The following is a 15,455-nucleotide window of genomic DNA, read 5'->3' as shown; positions in this document are numbered from 1 at the left end:
AAGGAGATGTGTTGATGTAGTCATGTGTTTCTGATTGCATTAGGCTTGATTGAAAGTGGCAGGGAGAGTATGTAATAGTCTAACTGCCCCCTATATCTTGTCATTGGGGCTTGGCAGGCATGACATGGGAGCATCCTGAGGGAATCGTCGTGGTGAACAATGTCATCTTTCACATTGGGGGCGGGGGCCTGGGAAGTGAACTTCAACACAAAATCAGAGCTGATGAAGGACTCAAAATGGATGTGCAGACACTTCCATGGTTAGAGGACTGAACAAAAAAATAAAAGGAAGAAAGTGCCTGCACCCATAAAAACATTCTCTTTCTAGAACATGTGGCTATTGAATGACAAGCTGGGAAGGGTTTTAAATTTTTCTTTTTTATATTAAGGTGAACAAGAAAGCAAGCACTTCTATTTAGAAATTAATAGGCAAACCCAATTTTTAAAATGAATTTATTGAAAACCTAACCTGCCTTGTTAGGAGGAAGATTTACATTGATGCAAAAAATAATTGATTCATAAGTCCTATTGTAGTCATCCATAAATGCAGATTGCAGGTGATAATTCGGGGGCTCGGGACTACCAGCTAAACCAAACCCAGATGTTGGACGTGCCGAACTTAAAACTTAAAACTTCCTGGGAGCCAAGATTCCCACATACCTTCAGCCCTTCTTCAGAGCTCACCTTGGTGACTGCTGGGGTTTCTCCTCTTACCACTGACTCCTCCTGCCAAATATGTTCTCGAAATGCTGCTGGAGGGTAGAGTAGGAGCTCTCAAGCTCAAGTATGCGTCAGAATCACCAGAGGACTTGGGAGAGATTAGATTTCTGGGTCCCCAGCTCTCAGAGTCTTGGGCTAAGTCTGGGTGGGGCCTGAGAGTTTGCATATCTAACAAGTTCCCATTGCTTGTGGTCCGAGCACTAAGTTTCGAGCACACTGTCTAGAGGAATCTTTGTAACTTCTGCTGGAAGGTCTTCAGTATGTTCTAGTCATTAATGGAGTAAAAATCTACATATTTTATCTTTTCATCTCTAATCATTTTTGGAAAGAAGCAGAGTTTGAAAATAGACAGACAGACATGCAAGACATATAACCAGATCCCTGATCCTGCCATGCCAAAGTTCTTCATCTTCTAGCCCCCAAATGACTCTTCTGATGAAAAATGTTTAATATATTAAAAAATAAATACATAAAATGTATGGAAAATTTGTAAAGTATAGGAAAATACAAAGAAGATAATGTGAGTATGTTTCCTGGCCAAGAAAAAAGGTCTGGAAAGGTGGACATGTAATCATTATTAAGGATCACCACTTGGTGGTGGCGCTCTGGGTGATTTTCACCATTTATTTGAACCTCTCTATATTTCTAGCTTATTAGGAACAATGCAGCTATTTTCCATGAAAAAAAAAAAAAAAGAAGAAGAAGAAATCATCCCCAACCCTACCATCCAGAATAAAAAAACAAAGCTTACTGTGTAAACCCTAATTCTTACTCCTCCTCTTCATGCAGCCATTTTTTCAAAGTGAGTAATACGCAAACCCCAAGTTCAACTTCACGCTTCTGTCCCTGCTCCTGGGCTCTGTCCTGCAGGTCATGAGCATCAGTATCAATAAGGAATCAATGCTAGCTCTGTTGTCCCTTGGTGAGGCCATGCCAAGCCTCTGGGCTTATTTCCTGAGAACCTCTGGAAAGTTTTCCAGGCTAGAAGACTGGATTTCCAGCCCCAATTCACCCACAGGCATGTTGCAACACCTGAGCGTCCTGGCCTTCTCTTCCAGATGACACGGGCTTTTGAGAAGGTTTGATTGCAGTTCACACTGCAGTTGTGTGACCAGTTAATTTTTCAGAACCTCAGGCTCCTGTCTATAGAACAGTGTTATAAATACTTAATGGCGGGGCTGACTGAGAATTAAATATCATGTGCAAGTGCCTGACCCACAGGAAGTATTTATTAAACATTATTCCCCTGCCCTGCTCTGTTTTGTCGCTCGTATAATAGAGATGTTCCTACCTACCTCACCTTCTGACAGGGCTGCAGGGGGTTTGGATGAGCTCTATGACTTTTTTTTTTTTGGAAGAAAAAAAGTCTTTTGGAAATGTGATTATTACACCAGGGTTTTCTGGTAATGGACAGAGTCTATGGAGGTGAGAATTACGGTTTCCTGTTCTAATCCAAACTTTCTGCTTCTGTGACTCACTCCCTGCTCAGACGAGTCCCTTCTAAAATTATTAGGGGGCCTTGAACAAGCTGGGTCCTCTCTCTAGCCCTCTCCGCACCATCTGTACCATGAGGTGGTTGGATTTGAACTTTTTCCCAAAGTGCCCCCCACTTTTTAAAACCAGAGCTTTGAGTTCCAATGTTCTCAGATTCTATGAGCTTATGAAGCTGAGAGATGAATTAATATAAAAGGAAATAAAGGACAAGATGATCGAAGGAGGAAAGGGCAGGTGGTCAGCAAGAAAAATGAGCGGCAGAGAACACGAAGGGAAAGGAGAGACGGAAAGAAAAATGGAACAAACAAACAAACAAACAAACAAACAAATGGAGCCTAGCACGTCAGCAAGAGAAAGAGGCACCAGGCAGCCCATCCACAGAGAAGATAGGCATATATTTTTCTGTAAAGCCATTTTTCACCCTCCCATACAATAAAGGCAGAGCCATAGTTAGAATTTTTAGTAGCTTCAAGCTAATTTAAACTTCATCGTTCTGTTTGACTAGCATTAAAATATCATATAGATTTTTCTGCAGCAGGTTTGTACATCACCACATAATTGGCACTCTCCATACCTGCTATTACTCTCTCCGCCACAATAGAGGTGGTCAGAAAGTTCAGGGGAAAAAAAATCCCCTTCTGCATCTACTTGATTTCACAACACAGGATGAATGTGAGACATGGATCTGGTTTTAAATAAATTATTAGCACCATATAATTTCTTGTCATATAATCAAGGGTACATTTCATGTGGAAAAAAAAAGTGAGAAAATAATTTGCAAATAGGTTTCAGCATGAAAACAGGCAAGAAGAATACCTAAAACAGAACTTTTGGTGATGAAAAATGTTTTATAAAATATGTGTTTACTTCCTTTTGTGTTCTTTCTTTCTTTCTGTTTTTAAGGGAAGAAGTCATTTATGTTGCAGATAACACCCCTCTCCACTGCCTTGTGTTAGGGGCCTCCACACTGTGTTCATTTTAGTTTCATTTTGCTGTTTGAGAATCAGAAATATCCAGCAGGAAGGTGTGGGTTCTTCTGGGCTGATTGTCCTGTCCAAAGCTAACTCCCTTCTAGAGCTTCCCAGACATTTGGCCACTCTGTCTCTGGTTGCAGAGTTCTAGGGTCAGGCCACCCACACACTTACCAGGGAAGATCAGGCTGATGAGCATCAGGGACCGCCTCAGTTTGGGGTCTCGGGTTGGACTTGAATCCTAGATCTATCGGTTATCTGCTCTGTGACCATGGGCAAGTGATTTACCTCCCGGGAGGGTTGGATGCCTCTTTTATGAAGTGGGGATAACCTCCCTAAGCCAGAGTGGAGGTGTGGGATTGCAAAGAGAAGAGGGCTAGGAGAGTCCTAGCATAGTACCTGGAATGCAGTAAGTCCTCAATAAAGGTCCAGTCTGTCCTGCAGATGGCACCATCCATTTCCTACCTGGCAGATTCCTTCTTCCTCCATCAGTCTGAGGAAGAGTTAAAAGCTACCCCCCAGGGCACTTCTATCCACTGATTATTTTTTTGTCTTTGGGGACCACCTAGAGCAAGGCTGTGCTCCTGCTTCTTCCATATGATGAGAATTCTCAGGCAAACATCATGTTCCCTTTACCCTTCTCATCTCACTGAGCATCCCCAATGGTAATTGAATGAGCACAGTGGATAATGCGGTGGATAATGTTTTAGGTATCACCAGAAACCAGCCCCAAAACCATATTTAAAAGTTCACTGTGCACGTGTAATGGGAATGGATTGGTGGGGCGGGCTATGAAGATATATTCTATAGACATGTCTGGCTTCAGAGGCCCACTTGAGGAGGTTGGGTAGAAGCTTCTAGTTGCAAGAAGGATCTGATTCTTTATCCTAATGCGTTTCTCTTGAGTCTGTAAGCTTCATCCTCCAAGCATTTGCTGCTAATGAATTATGCAACATACCTAAAAACAAACAACTAAGATATACAGTGACTTCTTTAAATGGTTTAATAAATACAGTATTAGCCAAATGTTGATAAATAAAGGACTCACTTTTGGTCTTACTTCAGAAAAGGAAGAATCATCTGGAGGGAATAGTGGTGCTCAAAAGATTGGGCCAGAGGACTACCTACCATTCAGAAGCTTCTCAGGGACTCATGAGAGTCTTCTAGTTCCCCTCCATGGGGATTTTGTGAATGTACCTGATGATTTTACCTCATTCAGATCTTTCCTGTTTTCTCCAGTCCCACTGCATGTGACTGCTTTTTCTCAGAGCCTTAACGGGTCTCTCCTGGGTGAGCAGAATGGCCAGTCTCTCTGCATGCAGGCTTGGCTCCTTCTAATCCACAGAGCTCCAGGATCATTTCAAACCCAAGTATATCACTCCTATTTAAAATTCTTCAGTGGGTCTGGATGGCTTCACAAATAAAACACAGCTTCACCATCTTGCACACAATACCCTTCAGGATCTGATTGCCGCTGATCCTCCTGTCCCCACCCTCCTTCCATGTGACTTCTTTCTCACTGCACACACCCTGCTGGTTGTCCTTTGCTCACGTCATTTACAGTGGATGAAAAGCCCTCCTGCCCCTTCTCCATTTGGAAAATTTCTTTTCCTCCACATCTCCTCTGGGAGCTCTCCGAAAGCTCCCTCCTCCACGCCCCACAGCCCTTGGTACTGGCACTCAGCAGATCAGAGCATGTGGGTATTTCCTCTCTATTTGATTTTGAATGTTCAGGGGGTAAAAAGTGCATTTCGTTCAGATCCGTTCCCATCCCTGCTTCTCATCCTGCTAGCTTTATTTTTGACTGCTAGAAAGCAAAGGATTTACTTGGGAGATTGAGATCAGGTGGCAAAATGGGGATTTCATTATAGAACAGCTGTCCTGGTAGGCATGGTGTTTGATGCTTGAGGTTCACGTTCTCATTGAATTTTCCCCACGCCCATGAGGTGGTACGTTAACATCATCCCAAACAAAGAAGCTGGGGAGGGGGGATGGGGTAGTAAGGGATGACCTGCTAACTGTCACAGAGTGGATGGGTGGTAAACCTTGTTCTAGAACCCTGGAGCCCTAAATTTCCTTCCTTGGTGTCCTCCTGGGTTCTTTTCTTCTCCCTTGCTCCCAGATTCTCTGTTCTTCTATTTAGAGTCTTTCTTCCTTCTAGACTTCCCATCAGTGACCCTTCTTCTTTCTCTTTCTCCATTTTTCCTTCTCTTCTCTTTCTTTCTTTCTTAATCTTTCTCTCCACTAGATGTTTCCTTAGCCTACATTCCTTCTCTCATCCCAGTTTCTATTTCCACTTCTCCTTCCTTTGTCTTCAATTCTCTTTGACTTTTCCTAGCCCAGTAGTATTTCCCTAAGAAGGTAGACTTCATCTGCTGTCAGTGCTTTCCTGCTCTGGGCCCAGTCTCCACCTGCTCCCCTTTCTTTGGCTGTGGATGAGCCTCTGGCCACTGTGCCCCTCCACCTTATGCCCATTTCCAGCACACACATGGCCCTCCTGAGGTCTGAACAGGTGCACAGCTGTCCAGGGTACCCACCAAGGAATTACCTTTGAGCAAAGAGAAGAGCTCAAAGACCAATGAGGTTGACTGGACCATCTCTCCAGCTGACACTACATGTATACTAACATATACATTTGAATGTATAATATGCTAATATACTTTATATCATGGTTATAATCTCATAGCTATTATTTCACTGACTCCTAACACAGTTCTTTTGAAAAAAGCAGCAAAGGAATCGAGTCTTTTCAACTGATACCTGCCTCTTTCAGCCTTTGAAATGCAGTCTGTTACTGAGAATGATCTGTTAACTTGCTTATGGATGCTCCCAATTCATTGATTTCCCAAATGAACCATAGTTCTTTGGCTTAAAGTTTTGGATTTAGTGCCCAATAATTGAAATATCTACTTGACTCATAGCTTAACTCTCCTTCGTGGGTAAACCCATGGATTGTGAAGGGCCTTTATTCAGACCATCAGAATTCCACGCTTGGAGGCTGCTCCATGGCTCACTAGCTACATTCACAGTAATCATGAAGAAGAGGCACCTGCCCTATGGTGGCCCAGTTTCCCCTGGCTTGATGTTTCACCACTGGTGACCCAATTATACAGGGAATGCTTTCCATTTAGACTGCCACTTTCTTGTGTTTCCTTATAATTTTTATCTTTTAATTCTGTGTGGAGTTTATATTGATGTGGTATGCACACCATCGTTCCTTTTCTGCTCAGAAAGTAAGCATATGGGCTCTAATGGCCTGCAGGCTCTCAGCACTCTCCGTAAAACTGGAAACCCATTCAGCAGATAGGGTCTGTCTTCATTATAGGTCTAGGTCCCTGGCAGTCTGTATCTGGTATTAACAATGGCCCTAGGCTAGTCTGGGTTCTAGTCTAAGCTTTGCCTCTAACTCAGTGGAACTTGGGCATATTATTTCACCTCTACAGATTTCAGTATTTTCATCTGTAGCATTAGAATAATTATATCTGCCTTGATTAATTCCCAGGGTAATGGTGAAGATTCAAAGATATGTGAATATATTTCAAAAAATTATAAAGTAACATACAAATGCATGATGTTCATATTATTAAATTTAATGCTAATCAAAGTAATTGGCTAAGAACTAAAATGATACAGAGAAATGAACCATTTTAATTAGTGGTCAGATGTTAACACTACCAGCTAATCCCTAAAGTTCTGACTTTGTGAAAATATTTTGGGTCTACTGGCTGATACTGAGCCAGTATTCAGATTTTAGCAGAAACAACTCGGTACAAGAAATATGAAATCAGGATGTGCATTTTTTGTGCTGTTTCCTTATCAGCCGGGTAAATATATAGGCCCACTTACCTACAATCACACATATTCTCTCTCTGTCATGCACACACACACACACACATACACACACACACGATAAAATATTACCCAATTAAGATATAACAGAAATGCTTTTTTTTTTTTTTCCTCCCCTAGCTAAGGTTAGGAAGAAACTTACCAAGTTCCTCCCATGTGCCAGTGGTGGGCTGAGTGCAAGAAACATGTTGCATCATTTAGTTTCTTCAACTCTACCATTAGATAGACATTATTGCCTCCATTTTACAGATGAAGAAATTGAGACTTGGAAACATGTGACTTGCTTCTAGTCACACTGTCAACAGAAGATAGAACTAGGATTCATAGCCATGACTATGTTTCTAAAGTCTCTGGACTTTTCACCACCCCATTGTTTCCCACATGCCCATCTTGTACTGGTTTCTACCTGTCTACCTCAGAAGACCCATGGGGCAGGGCAAAAAGAAAGGCTCCCGGGATCTACACTTGGAAACTCTGGCTTGCTAGTCCCGGGCTGAGTCCTTTAAATCTCTGTGCTTAACAAACATCCCAGGAAATTTGAAGGGCACTCAGGTTTAGCCCCACCTGACACTGTGGAATCCAATAAGCCATACAAGAAAGGACCAAAAGTGGAGGTAACTTCTGGAAAGGGTAAAAAAATCGGTGAGGACATCTGACAAATCAGGCAGATGCACAGACAGACATATTTTCTTTTCCCTACTCAAAAATGTAAGCTCCACTTACATTCCAATCCAACTGAAGAGGAGGGATTTTTGTGGGTTTTTTTGCTCATGTACTCCAAGCACCAAAAACATTGTCTAATGTAGGACAGATCACAATAAATATTTGCTAAATGGATAAATGAAATTCATTAGTTTACTTGGTTAAGTAGATGGATATGCAAACAGACTAGAAAGATAGGTGTAAGTCTCTGGTTGTATGCTTGCTTATTTCTGTGTAAGATTTTTGAAATCTTAATGCCTAGTGCAGATGTTCCAATTCAACAATGTGCTGGTCCTCTTCACAGCTCTGTAATCCTTCTCCTGAAATTGTTAATGAAAGTTGCAGACACACATACCACAGCTCGGTTCAAAATTGGGCTCTTCAGTCCCTTTGGTTCATTTCCTCCCAAATTCATGAATTCAGGAAGAGCTTGTCAACTCTCGGCATGAGACGACTGTGGCAAAACAAATTTATGAATCCAATCAGAAATGAACAGAAGTGATTCCACTGGTTTGATGAATGTGCCTCAACAAATCCCTGCCTCCCTCTGAAGCTGGGGGCTTGGAGGCAGTTGGAAGAGAGGACATGAGAAATCTATCCGTGATGCACTATGGATCCCAAGTGAATGGGCCTGGAGGTGGGGAAGGCAGCAGGCTGCATCCATCAGCATCGCCAACATCTGTCCTCCCTTCCAGCCACTCCACTGAGGCCCACTGACCATGGTCTGTCAGTAGATCGAGGGCTCAGGTGTTCCACTAGTGTCAGGGGGAGCCCCAGCATTACAGGGGAAAATGTAACCAGGGTGGAGGAAGGGTATAGAGCAAGGCTAGCGAACTACCCCTGTGATGGCCACCAGGTTACTAAAGGAACTGGTATCCCAGAGGATAGAATTCTGTACTGTTCATGACCTTATTCCCACCCTCAGGCCCCTTAGGATCAGAAATGTGCTGCAGTGTACCTGAATTCATTTTACCCCAACTCAAGCATGAGGATTTTCCCACGCCTGGCTGGTGCCAGCTTCCAGAAATCATCATCTCAGCCTACATACTGGGTCCCTCCCATGCACCAGGTTCTATGCTGAGCATTTTAAGGCAGGATATCTTTGAATCCTTGTGATTAGATAGGAACCAGAACACCTATATTTCACAAATGGAGAAGCTAATGTTTAACGAAGTTAAATAACTCTCCGGACTATACAGCTGCCAAGAGGCGGAGCAGAGATTCTGTCTTCCCTAGAACCCGAGCCCCTGCTCACCACGCACTGCCATTCTCTGAACTTGCACAACTGTGGGAGCACCCCATCCCCACCCCCAGCCCTTCAGATTTGGCCTTTCACCTCCTCTTCCCAATTGCCAGCCCCTCTGATCTCAAAATGAACACTCAAATGACTCTTACCAGTAGTCTTGGAGTCTTTGTTCTGCAATTCTGTCCAAGCCTGGTACTTAGTACTTTGTCTACACCTATGATTTCCCTTAACAGCCATAGGCTTTCTTAGGCTTCTTTCCCTGTGGTTCAATAGTCAGAGTTTTTCATGCAGCTCCTAGTATTTCTGCATAATGGAAAAGCAAAGGGGAGGCAGAGAACCCTTTAATGTTGCTGCATCAGGGCACGGGGTGGGGGGGATTCCAGAATCACTAGGAGTGAGGTGATGGGGTCTCTGAGAAATGCACAGTTCAAAGGAGAATTCCAAGAAACAGTTGTGGAGTTCAAATCCTGACCTGACCGCTGTGTGGCCTGGGAACATTACTTAACTTCTCTGGTACTGTGATGCCACATCTGGCAAATGAGGAAAATTGTTCCTCCAAGACAGAACACAGGGTTATGGTAAGGATGAAGTAAGTGTGTGGGGTGCATGGCCCATTGCCTGGTGCATAGAGGACTCACCAGCATTAGTTCCCCTGAACCCAGGTTGTGAAAGGGATCGTTTCTAGATAGCTCCTCACTGGGGAGTTGTCTCAGTAAACACGGGGTTGCCTCTTCTCTGCTAGACTGATCCTGCTGCCCCAGATCCTAACCCTGAAGTGTGCCCTTCCCACCCTTCACCTGAGCCTCAGGTGTGCCAACAGCATGGAGCTTAATGATCTTTGGCCCAACCTTTGTTCAGGGAACACAGAGCCTTCTTCCTGTGAGCACTCGATAGCTGCATCCCGTGGCCCTCAGAAGGAAGGCACTTCCCAGATGTTCACTTAGGGCTCCAGCAGCCAGGTTATGGCCTCAAGGATGTCTGCCAGCTCTGGCCCACTTTTGTGATCTGTGCAGACTGGGGTCTCCTGGCTCCTTGACTCGGAATAGGTGGGAGACTCAGCATAGAGAAACTGACGAAGTTCCCCTGCCATGAGAGCTCTCAGCCAGGTGCAACGAGAAGGACAGTCAGGAGGAGGTCCTGCTAGGCGCCAGGTTCTGTGCTCCCCACAGCCCATGTTATAGCCCAAAGCTCCAACCACAGGGCTATGTGGTGGGTATGGTTTTCAGTTTTTACTGAAGTAAAAACTCAGAGGCCTTAAGGGACGTGCTGAAGGTCACACAGGTTTTGAGTATAGATCTGTCAGAAGGTGAGGCTGTGCTTTCTCTTCTGCCATGCTGCGCCACATGAGGAGGGATGACAGGGAAGCAAAGGGACAGAGAAGAAAGGGACACTGGCTTCTGTTTCCAGGGCAGAGAGCATGCAGCAGCATGAGATCTGAGGCTCTGAATGTCAGACTCAGGTCTTAGATGCCCCTTTGTGACGCCTCTAAGGCTTTGTTTTCTTCTGCCAAGATTTCTGGAAGTCAATTGTCAGGTGAGGTTTGGACACCTGGTCTCCTCTGCCTGGAACCAGGGAAGGTCATCTCATAATTAACTTTGTGACACAATTCATTGGAATGAGAAGGGTATTCTTCAATTGTTTCGTGGTGCAGAACAAACGCCTCATTAATCAGAAACACATCAACCTGAGCCCAAGCACTAATAATGTGAGGGAGAATAATGAGTTGGCATCACCTGGGACACAACTGCAGCCGCACGCTCATTCTTCAAAGGAGCCCACAGTGCTTGGATTTGCAAGATGCACAGTCACAGGAGGGATAAGGGGCAAGACTGGGTGAGATCGGTGCGGGAGACCCGGAGAGAAGAAGAGAGGCTTTAGCGGCCCTTCTTGCAAGATGTTGGGGAGGCACGTGAAGGCACAGAATTTCAGCGATTGTGATCCTGGGACTAAGAAGTAGAGTCAAGGACCAGACTGGCTTGTGGTATGGGGCAACCTTCCAGAAGCAAAATAGCTACCTCCTGGAGCCACAGAGTTATGGGCTCTTGGTTCCCAGCATAGCTTCCCTGGGCCCATCCAGATAAGAACACAGAGATAGAGATGAGACCTCTAACTGGTTCTGCTTGCACATCACACAAGCTGTTACTTCATTTGTTCCTTTGATCATTCATTTATTCACTCATCCCCTCATCCATTCAATCCATAGTCACTGTGGACAGTCTTGACTTTGAACAGGACAGACATCGGATGAATATGGTCACCCTGGTTATCACATACTGATCAAAAGTTCTGATTGTTGCATCATCATAGACCTCTCATGTGTTGACTTATATGAGAGTGATGCCATCCCAATATCCAAATTAATCAAACCCAGTTTTAGCTACTTTTGATTTATAAAACTAAAATTTCATTATTATATAATTGGTATACTTTGCTTGCTAACTAAAACTTGGAGACATGAGATTTCGTGGGGGTTGGTGAGAATGAGTTTTTCTGGTTAAAAAAAAAATCAGAATCTTCTGAACCAGACTAATCTTTCATTCTAAATATGGCAATGCCAGAGCCTTCTAGAAGGAGGTTTTGCCTAAAATCAATACAGCTGTTCTGAGACAAAGAAGGAATTGAAACTTGGGGAGTCCTGACTTCTGGTTCCATGAACTTTCCATCACATCCTATCATGGAAGCTTCTGGTGCTGGAAACATAGGTGATCTTCCTGGTCATGACTGGAGACAGGCCAACCTTCCCAAGCAAAGTATACCCAACTCCTTTTTGGGGTCCCCCTGTGCCTGCTGGCTGCATAGGAAGCTGTTGGGAACTTCTGTACCCCTGGGTCTTGGCAGCCTTCCTCATCCTCATTCCAGGCCTGCCTCTGAATGAAGCCATCCTTCCTTCTGCCTCAGAACTCAGTCTCCAGCCCAGTGAGGGCCCCTTGAAACATGGGGCTCTCAGGAAAGGACTTGGTGACTTTGACAGAAAAGGTTGAAAGGCTGACAAGAAGATCTCAGAGGAAGTGGAATAGCTTAGAGTCAGCAGAGGGGACTCTTCAACTGAACAATGACTTATGATCTGAGTAAGGGATTCTTCTTTTTCTCCGTAGACAGTGTCTGTTACTTCTGTAACTATTTCACTATATAGGTACAATTACACCTGCTGGTTTTAATGTATTGAGTAAAGGCTATTAGGAGATAAGAAATAATTTTTGTTTTTAAAAATGTAAAAAAAATTTTTGGTATTTTAATCCAAAGATCTAACATGCAGTGTGATTTCAGCCTCCACATGTCACATAATGGGGTCAGAAATTGGGGAAGAGACTTTTTTGTTTTTGTCGTTGTTGTTGTTGAAGTGATGGGTTAGGTTCAAGCAAACAGAACGATTTAAGTTTTGTCTTCACCCAAGAAGGGACTGTTCTTTTAGTGACCTGGAGGGGAAGGGGATGGATGCTGAAATTTAGCACCATATTAGGACCAAGTCTTACTTTACTTTGAGAGACAAGCTTATTGTAGGAAAGGTCCTGGGATGGGACCAAATCCAGTCCTTACTCTGCAGTCCTTGATTCTTGAGCATTCTTTCCTGCTTAGACTCTTTTCTTCCTACTTCCGCGGTGTTATTGAAACAATTGAGTTTGTGTGCGTGCATATGTGTGTGCGTACATGTTCCTGATGCTTTCCAAATCCCCCTCTCATTCTCTTCTTTTAAGGCCCTGGCACTGTCCCATACTTTTTTCCCCATCCCCAATTAAAACCCTTCAATTTCCAGGCATCTCCCTTAATGTACAGACTCCTTAAAAATGGCTTTTCTTCCCCCCATGGTCTGTTTCCTGCCAATCTCTTTGGTCTCTTCTTTGTCTTATCTCTGCCCACGGTCTCCTTGAAATCTTTGTCCAGTACTTTGAACACACTCTTTGTCTCTTGCATCTAGGCTTTTTCACATATAAGACAGGTTTATAGATGAGGAAACCAAGACCAAGAGGTGAGGCAATTTACCTAAGGTCACATGATTATTAGGAGGAAGCCAGGCTGTACTTTGGGCAGCCTGGTTTCTCCCTTTTGAGTCTTATAGGATCATAAAAGCGTGCTGCAGGGCAGAGAAATTTCAATAGCCAGGCTCTCATCCAATATGGTAAAGCTCTCCCAGTTGCTTGTTGTGCCCACTATTTTAATCCTGCCAGCGGGTAAACTAGAATCAACCCCAGCTCTAGAGGCCGCACTGGGGAAGAGGACCGGCTCACTGGTGCCACCTGGTGGTGAATGTGCCTCAGGGCAGGGGCAAAGCATTTCCTTGCGCATCACTCAAGTGCAAGAGTACACGTCTCACCTCATCTCCCCCCTCCTACTCCTCCTTTTCACCTTCTGCTTCTTCTCTTCCATCTTTGTTTTCATCTTCCTCCATCTTTGTTTTCATCTTCCTCCTTGTTCTTCTCTATCTTCCTCCCTCCTTTTTTTTCTTTTTTTGCCCTCTTTTTAAACATTTTCTTTTTCTTTTCCTCTTAGTCCCCTGCAGGACAGCGTTTTTTATTCTGACTTTCATTGGTCCCTGGCCTCTCACAGATTATAACAGGAAATCAGCAGCCCCCTCTTTCCTCTGTGCCTCACCTCCCCAGCCCCCCACACATTGTCGGGTCTCCTCCTACAGTGCCTTGCCACCTGAGGATCTAAAGTGGGGACATGTGCGTCTGCACCAGGATTTGCTTAGTCAGAGTCCATGAGAACTCGAGCAAGTCCCTTCAGCACTGAGAGGCTTTTGCTGTCTCCTCTTCTAATAGGGATATCTCAAACTACTTGCCTGCACTGAGGTGAGGATGACATGAGACAAGATATTATCACAGTGCCTGGCTCAGCTACAATGTGTCCTCAGACCACGGTGCCTGCAACACTTGCTATTTCCTGCAGGTAGCCCTCTTCCCTGTGCCCTGTTCCCCGGGATCCGCACAACTGCTCCACTCCTTGCCATCGCGCCCTGTACAGCATTCTGATCCCTGCATTTGTGCCCTAGCTCACCTCCCTCCTGCTCATTTGTCACCATCAGAAGCCAGCTCCTGTGTAAGCTCGATGGGAGGCCCTCCCTGGTGTCTCCTGCACATCCGAGTCCCCTTGCCTCCACTCTATGCCTGTGGTGAAGGCTTTTCTAGAGTCCATTAAGTGCAAGCAACAGACAGAGCATTTTCCTTTTAAATTCTCCAGCTCTGAACAAAGAGCTGACATTCAATCAATACTTGATTTATTGATTTCCCGAAGCTCTCCAGAGCTCTAGCTTAGCTCTAGGACTAGGGGAGCCGAAGCCTGAAGGCTCATGAGCTATGTCAACACCCCTCAGTGTTTTCCTGCAGAGAGGTGGCTCAGTGCAAGAAAGCCTTATGGGATCAGACAGAACCAGCTTTGCGTCCCAACTCTACTTCCTGGCTGTGTGCTCTCAGGCTTATTACTTAACTTCTTTGATCCTCAGTGCTTTTCTCTGTGAAGTGGGAATATTAAAAGGATCTACTTCACAGGGTTGTTGTGAGGATTAAAAGAGATAATAGTTACTCGGTTCTAAAAATTAGCAATACATTCCTCTTAGCTGCACTGTCTCTATTTGTTTCCAGATGGTCCATCTGTCATGATTCCCTTGCTCAGAGTACAGACTGTGGTCTGTCAGGTGGATGGGAGAACTGAGGAGTCTGTAAGTACGGATGGCTCAAGAAGACAAAGGTATATTCAAAAGGGCAGCGACCTTTCAGTTCAGCCATTTAGAGGCAGCCTTGCTGCTCTCTAGTGCTAGGGACATTTTGACGTGGCCCCCTCCTCCTCATTTTCCCTGGTCAAATTATGGGTAGACGGGATACCATCATTGCACACTGGTTGCTACCTCATCCTTGAGCACAGCCCATGTCAAAATGGCATTACCAACATCTCCACTTTCAGGCTGAAAGGTGTCCTGAGCACTGAATTCCACCATGGGTGGGGTGGGGATGGCTCCAAGCGATTCCCTAATGTCAGCTGAGTGTCTGCTGTTCAAGTCCGTTTGGACACTATCTGCCCAGAGATAGCATTAGCTTCCACAGGGGGAGGGCTCAGTCCCACAAGACTGCTCACCAGTTCCGACACCATTCACAAGTCCAGGTGGCCACCTGCATTTCTTTTTTTTTTTTTCATAGTTACAAAATTTGTTTATTGTGATGAGAACATTTTAAGATCTACTCTTAGCAACTTCCAAATATGCAATACAGTATTATTAACTGTAGTCACCAGGTTGTATATCCCATCCCCAGGACTTATTTATGTATAACTAGAAGTTTGTACCTTTTGACCTCCTTCACCCACTCCGGCCCCCTGCCTCTGCAACCACCAATGTGTTCTCTGTATCTATGAGCTTGATTGTTGTTGGGTTTTTTTAGACTCCACATATAAGTGAGATCATGTGATATTTGTCTTCCTCTGTCTGACTTATTTCATTTAGCATAATGGCCTCAAGGCCCATCCATGTTGTTGCAAATGGTA

This window comes from Leptonychotes weddellii, chromosome 11 (assembly GCF_054177405.1).
Source record: "Leptonychotes weddellii isolate Sample4059 chromosome 11, ASM5417740v2, whole genome shotgun sequence".
Lineage (NCBI taxonomy): Eukaryota > Metazoa > Chordata > Mammalia > Carnivora > Phocidae > Leptonychotes > Leptonychotes weddellii.
Note: the sequence above shows the minus strand (reverse complement) of the source record.